Source organism: Hypanus sabinus, chromosome X1 (genome assembly GCF_030144855.1).
Source record: "Hypanus sabinus isolate sHypSab1 chromosome X1, sHypSab1.hap1, whole genome shotgun sequence".
NCBI lineage: Eukaryota > Metazoa > Chordata > Chondrichthyes > Myliobatiformes > Dasyatidae > Hypanus > Hypanus sabinus.
In genome coordinates this window covers 1751846-1766144 of record NC_082738.1, presented here as the reverse complement: position 1 = coordinate 1766144, position 14299 = coordinate 1751846, and the positions used below count along the sequence as shown (strand labels likewise).

Below are 14299 nucleotides of genomic sequence, written 5' to 3'. Positions count from 1 at the left end.
TGCCACAGTGAAACAGCTTGCCTGAAATTCATACACCCAGTTTAATAGAAATAGTATAAAGTAGAGACTGCAAACAACCTATTTGAGTAAATCAATGGTTCAAACAGCAGCTGTAAGAGGAAAGGAATTGTTATCGTTTCAGGTCAAGATCCTGCATCTGTCCTGATGAAGGATTTTGACCCAAAGCGTCAACAATTCCTTTCCTCCCACAGATGCTGCTCGATCTGCTGAATTCATCCAGTAAGTTGTTTGTTGCTCTAGATTCCAGCATCTGCCAACTCTCGTGTCTTCAAAAGTTACATGTAGTCCATCCAATTGGAGGAGAATGATTTAGAATTTAACAGTGATTCCATCTTATTTCCTGCAGCACAGGGAAAGAACACTGGTGAGAAAAGACAAGAAGGTGAAAGCTCATTCTCTCAGGTTCAACAACTCACTGAATAAACATAACACCAGGATCCTTTCCCAATGAATACAAGACCAAAAGACCATAAGACATAGGAGCAGAATTAGGCCATTTGGCCCATCAAGTCTGCTTCACCATTGAATCATGGCTGATCCTTTTTTCTGCTCCTCAGCCCTACTCACCCACGTTCTCCCCGTAACCTTTGGTGACAAGTCCAATCAAGAACCAATCAAACTCTGTCCTAAATACACCCAATAACCTGGCCTCCACAGCTGCCTGTGATAACAAATTCCATAAATTCACCACCCTCTGGCTAAAGAAATTTATCCGCATCTCTGTTTTGAAAGGGCGCCCCTCTAACCTGAGGTTATGCTCTCTTGTCCTAGACTCCCCCACCATAGACTCCCCACATCCTTTTCTCATCTACTCTGTCTAAGCTTTTCAACATTTGAAAGGTTTCAATGAGATCTCCCCTCATCCTTCTGAATTCCAGCGAGTACAGACCCAGAGCAAACAAATGTTTCTCACATGTTAACCCTTTAATTCCTGGAATCATCCTTGTGAACCTCCTCTGAACCCTGTCCAATGCCAGCACAACTTTTCTTAGATGAGGAGCCCAAAACTGTTCACAAACTCAAGGTGAGGCCTCACCAGTGTCTTATGAAACCTCAGCAACACATCCCTGTTCTGATATTCCTGACCTCTTGAAATGTCACATTACATTTGCCTTCCTCATCACCAACTCAACCTGCAAGCTAATCTTTAGGTGTTTTGCACAAGGACTCCCAAGTCCCTTTGCATTTCAGATTTTTGGATTTTCTCCCTGTTTAGGAAATAGTTTGCATGTATATTTCTGCTACCAAAGTGCATAACCATGCATTTTCCAACATTGTATTTCATTTACCACTTTCTTGCCCATTCTCCTAATCTGTCTAAGTCCTTCTGCATCCTACCTGTTTCCTCAACACTACCTGCCCCTCTACCAATCTTCATATCATCTGCAAACTTGGCAACAAAGCCATCTATTCCATCATCTAAGTCATTTATGTATAGCATAAAAAGAAGCAGTCCCAACACTGACCCCTGTGGAACACCACTAGTCACTGGCAGCCAACTAGACAAGGATCCTTTTATTTCCACTCACTGCTTCCTACCAATCAGCCAATGCTCTAACCATGTTAGTAACTTTCATGTCATACCATGGGCTCTTAACTTGGTAAGCAGCCTCATGTGTGACACCTTGTCAAAAGCCTTCTGAAAGTTCAAATATACAACATCCACTGCATCCTCTTTATCTATCCTACTTGTAATCCCCTCAAAGAATTCCAACAGGTTCGTCAGGCAGGATTTTCCCTGAAGGAAACCATGCTGACTTTGTCATATCTTGTTCTGTGTCACCAAGTACTCCATAACATCATCCTTAACAATTGCCTCTAACATCTTCCCAACCACAGGGGTCAGATTAACTGGTCTATAATTTCTTTCTGCTGCCTTCCTCCTTTATTAAAGAATGGAGTGACATTTTCAATTTTCTAGTCCTCCAGCACCATGCCAGTGTCCAATGATTTTTGAAAGATCATTACTAAAGCCTCCACAATCTCTAACATTACCTCTTTCAGAACCCTAGGGTGCAGTTCGTCTGGTCCAGGTGACTTATGTACCTTTAGGTCTTTCAGCTTTTTGAGCATCTTCTTCCTTGTAATGGTAACTGCACTCACTTCTCTTTCCTCACACCCTTCAACATCTGGCACACTGCTAGTGTCTTCCACAGTGAAGACTGATGCAAAATACTCATTTAGTTCATCTGCCATCTCCTTGGCCCCCATTATTATTTCTCTTGCGTCATTTTATATCAATCCTATATCCACTCTCATCTCTCTTTTATTTTTAACTTTGATAGTGTCTGCTAGCTTGCTTTCATATTACATATTTTCCCTCCTAATGATTATTTTACTTGCCCTCTGTGAAGGATTTTAAAAGCTTCCCGATCATCTGACTTCCCACTAATTTGTTGTATGCCCTCTATTTTGCTTTTTAAATTAGTTTTGACTTCCCTTGTCAGCCACGGTTGTACTATTTTGACATTTGAGTATTTCTTTGTTTTTGGAATACATCTATCCTGCACTTTCCTCATTTTTCCCAGAAACGCACACCATTGCTACTCTGCTGACATCCCTGCCGGCTTCTCCTTCCAGTTTACTTTGGCCAATTCCTCTCTCACACCACTGTAGTTTCCCTTTACTCCGCTGAAATACTGCTATGTCAGACTTTACTTTCTCCCTATCAAATTTCAAGTTGAACTCGTTCATATTGTGATCACTGGTTCCTAAGGGTTCTTTTACCTTAAGCTCCCTAATCGCGTCTGGTTCATTACATAACACCCAATCCAGTACAGCTGATTCCCTGGTAGGCTCAGCGACAAACTGCTAAAAAGCCATCTCTTAGGCATTCAACAAGCTCACTCTCTTGAGATCCATTACAAAACCTGATTTTCCCAATTGACCTGCATGTTGAAATCTCCCATGACTATCATAGCTTTGCCCTTTTAACACACCTTTTCTGTTTCCTGTTGTAATCTGTGGTCCACATCTCAGCTACTGTTGGGAGGCCTGTATATAACTGCCATCAACCCATAAGGATTCAGCATCTTGCAATACTATGTCACATCCTTCTACTGATTTGATGCTACTCTTTACCAGCAGAACCATGCCACCCCTCTCCCTACCTTCCTATCCCTCCAATACAATGAGTAATCTTGTACAACCATCCTTCAGCCACAATTCAGTGATGACCATAACATCATACTTGCCAATCTGTAAAAGTTCAAAAAGATCATCCACCTTATTGTTTATGCTTCGTGCATTGAGATATAACACTTTGAGTACTATATTTACTCCCCTTATTGATTATGCATCCCTAATGCACTGATACTCATCCTGCTGACTGCCTGCCTTTCCTGACAGTCTGACTGCATGCTACCTTTGCTTTTTTACCATTGTCCTATCCTGAAACCCTTCACTCCAGTTCCCAACCCCACCTCCCCCACCACCACCTTAGCTTAAACCCTCTCCAGCAGCTCTAACAAATGTTCCCATGAGAATATTGGTTTCCCTTGGGTTCATTGCAACCTGTCACTTTTGAACAGGTCATCCCTCTCCCAGAAGAGATCCAAGAACCTGAAGCCCTGCCCCTGCAGCACCTTCTCAGCCATGCATTAATCTGCCAAATCATCCTGTTTCTACTGTCACTGGCAGCAATCCAACTGCTCTGCCAGCTTGTAATCAATCACCTTCAAGTCAGCATCTGTCTTGGCTTCTGAATTTCCAGGTTCCTTGGCTCCAAGCAACCTTATAGTTTCCTTGTCAATTCCTCCTAGGTCATGGAAGTATTTGCACTTACCACTCCCTTTATTCGTCTTAATAAAGTGTTCCTTGTTTGAGGTGACTTTAAAATTCCTTTCTAAAATCTCACTGCTTTTTCAGCTTATTTAGTTTCTTTCAAAACTATGTATTCATCAAATTTGGACCATTGAAATTTGAGACAAATTAGAAAATGCTGGAAAAGCCTATCAAACCAAGCAGTATCTAGATATGAATGCCCCATCAAAATCCATTCAATCCCAATCTGAAATGTCCACCTCTCAGGCCCAGTTTTACATGCAATTCCTTTTTAACAAGGATAGAGTTTTAAAGATGGTGGAGGATCAGGGAACTGGGGGTGTAATTACACAAATCTCTGAAGGTGGCAGCATAAATTTGGAAAGTTGTAAAAGTATACGTATTGTAAAGTAGCCCTTGAAAATCACCGGTTAGGGGCCAGTGGAGTTTTGTGACCAATTGGGACTAACATCTTAGTAAGAATACTGATTCTGGATTCCCCTCATTGCTTTTCTCCTATACCATCTCAATGTACTAATGTGATGAAATGATCTGTATGTATGGCATGCAAAACAGTTTTTACACTCTACCTCGGTAATGTGCCAGTAATAATCCAATTTCCAATTTATCTGAATATCAAAGCTTAAGAGTAGGAGTGGAAGAGAATTACTAGAATGAGGCTAAGGGATGATCTTAATAGCAGTGTTAATAATTGAGCTTGCTTAGGTTAAATAAGGAACAGGAATTCTTCTCCAATAGCATAATTGTCAGTAACCAGAGAGCTCAAGTTCAAGGTAATTGAAAAATAAAAAATAGGCAATATGAAATATTTCTCTCAACAAATTATGATGCAATATATGACATAGGGTGGTGGTGAAGATTTAGTATTGGCATTTGAAAAGTAGTAGGAAAAGAGGTTGATATGGAAAAGGTTTCAAGACTGGGGGTCGGGCAGTGGGTGACTTATAGACACAAATCTATGATTTACCGAAGTTGACCTGAAATGTTTTCACCAACAGAAGAAACTAGAATAATGACATACAGTTAAATGATAAGTGGCAGATCATTTAAAACGAAGGAGATTAGACATTTTTTTTCCACAGAGGATAGAAATTCTCTTGAATATTGTGTCTTGTAGAACCTTAGAAGTATCTAAGGTGGAGGAAGATCATATTTTCATAGAGAGTTTATCAGTCTTTGCACAGTGTTTGATATTTTTTGTAAAATTCAATTGTATATCTTTTTCTGTTAATCCAGAAATAAAATGAATCTCAAGGTATTCTATAATAACATATTTGAAGGCTGATTGATAAGTTCATGGCCTAATGTAGAAGGAGTTATACAGCTCTCATTACATGCACATGCAGTTCAACTCTTTGAGTGATTATACAGAAGGTTTGAAGCTAATAACCCATCAGTTAATATCTCATGAGGGGTGATTGATAAGTTCGTGGCCTAAGTTAGAAGGGGATGTTATTAACTTCAAACTTTCTGCATAATCACTCAGAGTTGAACTGCATATGTATGTAACGAGAGCTGTATAACTCATAGCCATCTATCTCAGGCCACGAACTTATCAATCACCCATCTGTGGACACTTTCTGGAGGTCCAAGATCAGTATGCTCCACAACCACTGGACTAAGTGTGTAAAGGTAGGAGGGGACTATGTTGAAAAATAAATGTGCTAGGTTTTCTAAAATTGGCTCCTTCTACCTTAGGCCATGAACTTATTAATCACCCCTCGTATATCAAGAAAAATTGACTTTTAATGTTGAAGTGTGGGAACAAGGGACTTATCGAGTTTAAAGGGAGGTACCAGAAACAGACTCTGGTGAGTTAAAAGGGAGAGCAAGAACAGGGACACAGCAGATTACAGGGAGTGCAGAAATCAGAAACTGGTGTTTTAATGGAAGCACTGGAAGCCACGCCAAAAAGAGTGGGGAAATCAGAGTACGGGTTCGTTAATGCCAGTGGGGAACTCAGGCTCCGGGTACGTTAACACCAGTGGGGAACTCAGGGTTCTGGTGAGTTAAAGGGAATAGGGAAATCAGGTTCCTAGTGTGTTAAAGGGATTGGGGAAATAAGGGTTCTGGTGTGTTAAAGGACTTGGTGAAATCAGTGTCCTAGTGTGTTAAAGTGAGTAGGGAAACCAGGGTCTTGAATTGTTACAATGAATGGGGAAATCAGGGTCCTGCTGTGTTACAGGGCTTGGGGATACCAGTGTCCTGCTGTGTTAAAGGGGGAGTGGTGAAAACAGGGTCCTAGTGTGTTAAAGTGACTGGTGAAGTCAGTGTCCTAGTCTGTTAAAAGAGTGGGTTAAAGTGTTTAAAAGGGCTTGGGGAAAACAGGATGCTGTACTGTTAAATCGGAATGGGGATGTCAGGGCCCTGGTGCATTAAAGGGCTGGGGGAAATCAATGTCCTTATGTGTTAAAGGGTTTGGGGAAATCAATGTTCTTGAGTGTTAAAGGGCTTGTGGGAATCAGGTTCCTTGTGTGTCAAAGGGCTGGGGGTAATCAATGTCCTGGTGTGTTAAAGGGTTTGGGGAAATCAGGGTTCTGCTATGTTAAAGGGCTTGTGGGAATCAGGTTCCTCGTGTGTCAAAGGGCTGGGGGTAATCAATGTCCTGGTGTGTTAAAGGGTTTGGGGAACTTAGGGTCCTGTTCTGTTAAATGGATTCGGGAAATCAGGGTACTGATGTGTTAAATGGCTTAGAGAAATTAGGTTGCTCATGTGTTAAAGGGCTTGAAGCTGTCATTAAGGAAGAAATAGTGAAACATTTAGAAAGGAGAGGTTCCATTAGACAGACACAGCATGGATTCAGAAAGGGCAGGTCCTGTTTGACAAACTTACTGGAGTTCTTTGAGGACATAATGAGTGCAGTGGATAGAGAGGTGCAGGTGGATTTCGCACAAGAGACTTATAAATAAGATATGGATGCATGGAGTCGGAGGAAGTGTATAGTCATGGATAGTGGATTGGTTAGCCAATAGAAGGCAGAGAGTTGGTGTAAATGGGTGTTTCTCTGATTGGCAGTCAGTGGTGAGTGGGGTGCCACAGGGGTCGGTGCTGGGCCTGCAGCTGTTTGCCATTTACATTGATGATTTGGAAGAGGGGACTGAGTGTAGGGTAGCAAAATTTGCCAATGAGTGGAAAAGCAAATTGTGCAGAGGATGTGGAGAGTCTGCAGAGGGATATAGATAGGTTAAGTGAGTGGGCCAAGGTCTGGCAGATGGAATACAACGTTGGTAAATGCGAGATCATCCACTTTGGAAGGAATAATAGAAGAGCAGATTATTATTTAAATGGTGAAAGATTGCAGCATGCTGTTGTGCAGAGGGACTTGGGAGTGCCTGTTCATCAATCGCAGAAAGTTGGCTTGCAGGTACAACAGGTTATTAAGAAGGCAAACAGAATGTCGGCCTTCATCGCTAGAGGGATTGAATTCAAGAGCAGGGAGGTCATGCTGCCAGTATACAGGGTACTGGTGAGGCCGCACCTGAAGTACTGTGTGCATTTCTGGTCTCCATACTTGAGGAAGGATATACTGGTTTTGGAGGCAGTGCAGAGAAGGTTCACCAAGTTGATTCCAGGGATGAAGGGGTTAACCTATGAGGAGAGATTGAGTCACCGGGACTATACTCTCTAGAATTCAGAAGAATGAGAGGGGATCTTATAGAAACATACAAAATTTTAAAAAGGATAGATAAGATAGAAGTAGGAAAGATGTTTCCATTGGTAGGTGAGACTGGAATTAGGGGACATTACCTCAAGAATCAGGGAAGAAGATTTAGGACAGAGATGAGGAGAAACTGTTTTTCCCAGAGAGTGGTGTATCTGTGGAATTCTCTGCCCAGGGAAGCAATTGAGGCTTCTTCACTAAATATTTTTTAAAAAACAGTTAAATAGGTTTTTACATAGTAAGGGAATTAAGGGTTATGGGGAAAAGGCAGGTGGATGGAGCTGAGTTTATGGATGGATCAACCATGATCTTATTGAATGGTGGGGAGGCTCGATGGGCCAGATGGACTCCTCCTTCTCCTATATCTTATTGTTTCGAAACAGATATTTCAGATAAAAACAACAATGCATACGCACCAACTTTAATCATCTGCTCACTTGTGCATGTACAAGTATATCATAACATCCCCCTTTTTATCAAAACAAAGAAAAGGACCAAATGTATTAACAATTAAACTCAATTTCTCTGGAGTTTGCTTTCCAGTTTATTTTCATGGAATTAACTTTCAAAGCATTCATTAATCATGCCTTATGTCTCTTACGCCTGTCACAAATACATACCACTCATTATTTCCGTTTGTATGAGCATATATACAAAATATAAAACATACTAAAATTTGACTTTAACTTCAAACTACAAACTACACAACCTCAAATAGGACATGGTCCTTCTTTGAATATAAACATAACATTAAAATGGCAAATAGTGTCACAGACTTATTGTTCAATTGTTCATGAAATTATTCAATGTTGGACAAAGTCTTCTCAATATTGTGGCCTTTTCACAGTGCGGCCAAAAGACAGACAGACAGACAGACAGACATACTTTATAGATCCCGAGGGAAATTGGGTTTCGTTACAGTCGCACCAACCAAGAATAGTGTAGAAATATAACAATATAAAACAATAAATAATTAAATAATAAAAAATAAATTATTCCAAGTGGAAGTAAGTCCAGGACCAGCCTATTGGCTCAGGGTGTCTGACACTCTGAGGGAGGAGTTGTAAAGTTTGATGGCCACAGGCAGGAATGACTTCCCGTGATGCTCAGTGGTGCGTCTCAGTGTAATGAGTCTCTGGCTGAAAGTACTCCTGTGCCTAACCAGTACATTATGGAGTGGATGGGAGACATTGTCCAAGATGGTGTACAACTTGGACAACATCCTCTTTTCAGACACCACCGTCAGAGAGTCCAGTTCCACCCCCACAACATCTCTGGCCTTACGAATGAGTTTGTTGATTCTGTTGGTGTCTGCTACCCTCAGCCTGCTGCCCCAGCACACAACAGCAAACATGATAGCACTGGCCACCACAGACTCGTAGAACATCCTCAGCATCATCCGGCAGATGTTAAAGGACCTCAGTCTCCTCAGGAAATAGAGACGGCTCTGACCCTTCTTGTAGACAGCCTCAGTGTTCTTTGACCAGTCCAGTTTATTGTCAACGAGTTTTTACTGTTTTGTCCGAGTCCTGTTGTTTGTTATTTGCATGTTTCAACGTTTGTGTTAGTGTTTGTGTTGTGTCATTAGCCTCTGCTAGTGCTTGGCTGTGTACATTTGAATGCGGTCGGCACACTGTGGTCATTGATTTTGGTTGTTTGACCTGATTTTGCCTGTTCATATGTGATTAGCTTTTCAGGCAGTTCCTCAGCCGTCAGATGTGTGCGATTACGTCAGTAGATCCCAGAAGGGGTTTGAACTATATGTGAACGCTCATCAGGGTGCCAACACACAATTGTTTTCTCCCAATTCTTTTTACCTTGTACAAGGGGTTGCATGCACACCTTTGCCGAGTGGGGCAAGGTCTTTGGCTGATTTGCTGTAATTGTCGGCCTGCTGCTGGACGCGTTGTTTCATACGCTCGCGTTCGCATACAACTCTGGGATCCAGTAAACTCGCTGTTGTAGGCAGGAGCGTGTGTGTGCAGCGATTCATCAGATGCTGGGCAGGAGTCGTGCTGAGCCCTTACGAAGGTGTGTTGTGATGGTCTAGAAGTGCGAGGTAGGGATTTGCTCGCGATTTGTTGATCTTTGTGAGGATCCGCTTAGCTGTTTTATATGCTGATTCAGCTAATCCATTCGCTTTGCTGTTTCCGGGACTGCTACACAAGTGCTCAAAATCCCATTCTCGTGCAAATCCGTGAAACTCCACTGACGTGAATTGTAGCCCATTATCACTAACCACTTGTGTTGGGCTTCCATAGCTCGCAAAATAAGCCTTCAACTTGTGAATAACAGCTGCGCTGGTCGTGTCGCAAAAAAGATCTACCTCAAAGATATTGCTGTAGTTATCAACGGTGACAAGGGACTCTTTTCCTTCGAATGTAAACAGGTCGGTGCCTATCTTTTCCCACGGCCGAGCAGGTACATCATAACTCATAAGCGATTCTTTCTGCTGACTTATTTCGTATGTGTGACAATCATCACATGTAGCAATATATTGCTTGATGTCGCTGCTCATGCCTGGCCAAAAAGGCATTCGTGTGCATGTCTGAGGCATCCTTCTACATACAAGGGTGAGGAATGAATTCTTTCCTTCATTTGCTTTCGCTCACTTTGCAGTATGATGACAGGCTCACCTTTGAAGATTAAGCCATCTTGGACTGCAAGCTCATCCCTATAGCTATAGTAAGGTGTGAGTTGCTCTGGTAGCGCGTCACATTCACTCAGCCATCCGCTGATGATTACACGTTTCAACATCTGTAATGTGTCATCTTTCGCTGTTTCTATGCAAATCTGCTCTACATGCTCATCGCGGATTGGCAGGTGCGACAGGAAGTTGACTTCGCCGAAGCTGTTCTCCTGGCCTGGATTATCGCTGACTGCTTGCGATAGCATATCCGCGAGGTGCATGAGCTTTCCTTGACAGTAGGTGATGTCGAAATCACAGCTCTGCAGGCGAAGAAGCATTCCCTGTAGGCTCTTTGGTGCCTTCACCAACGGCTTCTTAACTACCATTTTGTGCGGCTTGTGATCGCAGAGTGCTCTTGTGAAGTGGCCAAAAGTGTATTGATGAAAACGCTCAAGTGTGAAAACGATTGCGAGCATTTCCTTTTCAATTGCGTTTCTGTATCCATTAGCGCTCTGCTTGCATATGCAATCGGACGCCCATTCTGGAGGAGTACTTCCCCTAGGCCTTTGTTGCTGGCGTCACATTGGATGGTTAGCTCTTCTTTAGAATTGTAGCATGCTAACATCAGTTCTTCGAATACCATCCGCTTGATCTTAGAGGGAGCGTTTTGCTGCTCAGCTGACCACTTCCATGCTACATCTGGCTTTGTCAGATGTCTTATTGGCTCAAGGGTATCTTGAGAGACTTGGTAGAAAATGGCTCAGGTAGTTGACAAATCTGATTAGTCACTCCACTCTCTGCACATCTGTGGGTGCTGGCATGTTGAGACCGTCAGCGACCTTTTTAGGATCAGGCTGAAGTCCCTCACTTGTGATGAGATGCCCCAAAAAGGGTATCCCTGTCGCTCTGAAGATAGAATTGTTCTTGTTGAGCCTGATATGCTGCTCTGCACAATGCTGTGATAGCTGCTCAAGTCTCACATCATGATCGGCAATTGCCTTTCCTTGTGTTTCCCCTTTTCCATACACCAGAATGTCATCTGCAATGCAGATCACTCCCAGTAGTCCTTCCAGCTCCTGATGCAGTCTGCGCTGGCAGATCTCTGGGTGGTGAACTACATATACCTGTCTGGACATGCCCCCCCTCCCCCCGCTGACTGCTCCTGTGGCTCCTCCCACAGACCCCTGTATAAAGGTGATTGGAGGCACTGCTCCTCCCTCAGTCTCCAGGATGTTGTGGGATGGTCTCTTGCTGCTGATAGTGCTCTCTCTTCCAGATAATAAAAGCCTATCTCTTGCCTCACGTCTACGAGAGCTATTGATGATGCATCAATTTTATTAGCTGGAATTTTAAAACATGGAGAGTATTTTACGTCCGGAAAAATTGGACATTGATCTCCAAGCTCCAGAAGCAGCTATTGCCCTTGAACTCTGGCTTGCATGCTTCCAATCATACCTGGAAGAGATTCTTGTGACTGAGCCTGCTACCATGCACAAAATCCTCCTCTCCAAGGTCAGTTCGAGGGTATACTCCCTCATCAGAGAGCTGCCGACCTACCAAGGGGCACTGGACACCCTCAAAAGACAGTATCTGCGGCTGGTGAACACCGTCTACGCAAGACATCGCTTAGCGATGCGGCGGCAGTGGGCCAGAGAGTCAAGCGCTGAGTTTGTGTGAGCCCTACAGACACTTGTGTGGGCCTGCGACTGCAAGGGGCTGACGGTGGAACAGCATGCAGAGCTCCTGGTACGAGACGCCTTTGTTACGGGGATCAGGTCAGTGCACATGCGCCACCGGCTGCTGGAAAACGCCGATCTTACCTTACGCTCGGCGATCGAGCTGGCCGACATGCTGGAGGCTGCTCTGCACAATGCTGACGCTGTCCAGCCACGCGATCTCCCGCTGGTCCCATGGATGCTGCAGACCCCGCCACCCGCCGGCGAGTCGACCATGGCTGCTGCCAGTCACGAGTCCACGAACTCCCCGAAACCCTCCGGCGAATCGACCACTGCTGCTGCCAGTCACAAGTCCGCACAGTGTTACTTCTGCAAACTCCCTGAAAACGCTGCCTGGCCCGAGAAACTACCTGCTCCAGCAGTGGAAAGAAGGGGCATTTCGCCAAGGTCTGTAAGTCTAAACCACAAGCGGGGTTGAGCAGCGCCACGTGCGAGGTATGGGGGTCGCCATCTTGGTCACCGCCATCTTGCCTGCCCACCTCTTGCGAGGCATGGGGGTGGCCATCTTTGTCGGCGCCACCTCGCCCCGCCTCCAACCCACGGGTGCTTACTGGGCACCAAGACGGCGATTCAACTCAGGCCTCCGTAACCCTCAACCAAAGCGCCCCACACCAGGAGGTCAATGATGGACATCCAGGTGGAGGGGCACAGGACTAGCTGCCTGTTTGACACGGGCAGCACTGAGAGTTTTATTCACCCGGACACGGTGCAACGATGTGGACTCGTGACACAGCCGGTAAGCCAGAGGGTCACCTTGGCTTCTGGGTCGCATTCCACAGACATCCGGGGGGGTTGTGTAGCGACATTGGTGGTGCAGGGCACAGAATATTGGGACTTTGCACTACTGGTCATGCCTCAACTGTGTGCGCCTGTGCTATTGGGGCTGGACTTCCATAGCCACCTGAAAAGTGTGACAATGGCGTATGACGGGCCCCTCCCACCACTCACTGTCAGGAATCCTCAGTTTTGTGGGACTTCGTCATATACCCCGCTACTGACCACACACACACACACACCGACCCACACATTCCCACCCAGCACCATGCCGACAGCTGTGCTACTGACACCACTTGCAGCCTCTCCACCCTCAAGATCCCTCCCCCACCGCTGTTCGCCAACCTGACCCCCGACTGTAAACCTGTGGCAACTAAAAGCAGGAGGTACAGCGCGGGGGACAGGGCCTTCATTCAGTCGGAGGTGCAGCGGCTGCTCAGGGAGGGGAACATTGAGCCAAGCACAAGTCCTTGGAGGGCCCAGGTGGTTGTTGTTCGGACCAGGCAGAAAAATAGGATGGTCGTGGACTATAGCCAGACCATCAATAGGTTCACGCAGCTTGACGCGTACCCCCTACCCCGCATCGGGGATATGGTCAACCAGATAGCTCAGTACAAGGTGTACTCGACAATAGATCTGAAATCCGCTTATCACCAGCTCCCCATCCGCCCAGAGGACCGCCCCTACACTGCCTTCGAGGCGGGCGGCTGGCTCTATCACTTCCTGCGCGTCCCCTTCGGTGTCACGAATGGTGTCTCTGTCTTCCAGAGGGAAATGGACCGGATGGTGGACCAGTGCCAGCTGAAGGCCACATTTCCATATCTGGATAACATCACCATCTGTGGTCACGACTGGCAGGATCACAACACCAACCTCCAACGATTTTTCCAAGTGGCCGAAGTTCTGAACCTTACCAATAACAGGGACAAGTGTGTGTTCGGAACCACCCGACTCACTATCCTTGGGTATGCCGTGGAGAACGGGGTCATTGGCCCTGATCCCGACCGTATGCGCCCCCTGTTAGAACTCCCTCTTCCCACCACCCACAGAGCCCTCAGACGGTGCCTGGGCTTCTTTTCCTATTATGCCCAATAGGTCCCTCATTACGCAGACAAGGCCTGCCCCCTGGTCAAGCCCACCGCACTTCCCCTCTCAGCCGACGCCTGCGCGGCCTTCACCCGCGTTAAAGGGGACATTGCCAAAGCAACGATGCATGCGGTGGACGAGACCATTCCCTTCCAAGTAGAGAGTGACGCCCCCGACTTCGCGCTGGCTGCTACCCTCAGTCAGGTAGGCAGGCCAGTAGCATTCTTCGCTCGTACTCTTCAAGGCCCTGAAATTCGGCACCCCGGGGTGGAGAAAGAAGCCCAGGCCATAGTGGAAGCTATTAGGCACTGGAGGCACTATCTCGCAGGCAAAAGGTTCACCGTGCTGACCAACCAGCGCTCAGTTGCGTTCATGTTTAGCAACCAACAGCGGGGCAAAATCAAAAATGATAAAATTTTGCAGTGGAGAATGGAACTCTCCACCTACAACTATGATATCCTGTACCGGCCTGGAAGGCTCAATGAGCCCCCTGATGCCCTATCACGGGGAGCGTGTGCCAGCGCACAACTTGACCAGCTATACGCCCTCCATGCAGATCTTTGCCACCCGGGGGTCACCCAATTTTACCATTTTGTGAAAGCCCGGAAC

The 14299-nt window shown here is 45.5% G+C and overlaps 1 long non-coding RNA gene across 2 annotated transcripts in view; it reads right to left on the bottom strand.

Moving 5' to 3' along the window:
* Positions 1-14299, bottom strand: part of LOC132385012 (uncharacterized) — a 125255-nt gene that overhangs the window by 84675 nt on the left and 26281 nt on the right. The window lies entirely within an intron of this gene.